The following is a 1,880-nucleotide window of genomic DNA, read 5'->3' as shown; positions in this document are numbered from 1 at the left end:
TAACGTCTTTGCCCCACCTTAAAAATTATAAATTATACAATTTTTACAATATTTTCCAAATGAAATTTATATTATTAGATCTGGATAATATTTGGGGTTGTGTAATGTGTAACGTACATATATTTACACATAACATTAATGATAATAATAATAATTACATTTTATTTATTTATTTATTTATGTAAAAGTTTATGAGGTTTTTTGAAAATGTGTTGTTTAAACTCTTCTCCTCTGGAATCAAAATGTCGATGGCAATTATCAATTCTACATTAAATAAGGATAAAATATTTTTAAAAAACACAAAATTAGTGATAATCGATATTTTTTTACTTCTCCATTTAAATAAATAACTTATTAAATTAAAAAAAATAAAAACTTTTGTCAATAAATTTGACATAAATTACACGTTATTTTAAACTCGATTAATTTATTTACAAAAAAAAAAAAAACAAAAAAACAAAAAAACTGGAGAAATATATTGCAAAAGTTAAATTGACAATTTAAAAAATAATAATAATAATAATAATAATAATAATAATAATGCTTTTTAAAAGAAAAATTTTCTATAACGGGTTTTTTAATAAGAAAATTTAATTTTTCTTTCTTTTTCTAAAATTCGTCTGTGTATGTTCATTTTATTGCAATATCAAGAATGTTTATAATTTTAATTTTTTTCTTCTTTTTTTTCTTTTATTATTATTATTATTTCTGAAATTATATTGTGAAAATTAAATTCCATAAAATTTTATTATTATTTTTTTTTTTTTTGATATAAACCCGTAAAAATTTATGAAATTTAACTTGATGGTAAAAATAGAAAAAATAGAAAAAAAATACATTTATTTATTTTTTTTAAAGAATAATTTTAAACAAATCAAATGTTATATTTATTATTGATTCAAAAAAAAAATTGAAATAAAAAAAAACTATACTTTATTATTATTATTATTAGAAAAACTATATGATAGTAAATTTCAGTAAAAACAACTTTCTTTTTTTTTTTTTTTTTTTTTTGAAAAATCATTTTTTTTCGATTACATTTTTTTTCGATTACATTTTCATGAATCATAAAATAAAATAAAAATTTTAAAAATTGTATACAAATCCATTTTGTAAATAAAAAAAAATATAAATATAAAGTTTAATAATAATAATAATAATAATAATAAAACAATTGATTATTCATATAAACATCACACACATATTTTGTTTGGATTTGATTACAAAAGTACAATATTATTTAATTATTTTTTTTTCTTTATTATTTATTATAAAATCTTTATTATTATTATTATTATTATTATTATTATTATTATGAATTATAAAAACAAATAAATAATTACATTTGCCAAACCATTTAATAAAAAAACTTTTTAGTTTGAACTGAATTGAAATAAATAATTTTGACCTTGATATTCATATAGTTTTCTTCTCCTACATGATGTAGGAGCAATAACAAGTGATGATGATGCATTGTTTATTATTATTATTATTTTTTCAAAGTTTAAATTTCAATTGTTTAATTGTATAATAATATATTTAACTTAATAAAAAGTAATTAAATAATGAATAAAGTGATTTAACCTTATATGTTTTGTTTGATGTACACATGTGCACAAATTTATAATGTTTTGACTTTTTTTTGGGAATTTGATATTTAAATCAAATAATTGTTTTTTTTTTTAAATTAATAAGGGTTGGTTGTATGAGTTAAAACATATATTCTAAGCATAAGAAAAGGTTTTACATAAAAAATATCAACCTCTAGAGGTTTACATAAAAAATATAAACCATTAAATTATCCATATAGTAAAAAAGTATTAGGTAAAAGGTTTAATGAAATAATTTTTATTGTTTTTACAAAGCCTACCAACTTAATG

This window comes from Pediculus humanus, genomic scaffold (assembly GCF_000006295.1).
Source record: "Pediculus humanus corporis 1103172107537 genomic scaffold, whole genome shotgun sequence".
NCBI classification, from domain to species: Eukaryota; Metazoa; Arthropoda; class Insecta; order Psocodea; family Pediculidae; genus Pediculus; species Pediculus humanus.
The sequence above is the reverse complement of the archived record's forward strand: the minus strand, read 5'-3'. Positions refer to the sequence as shown.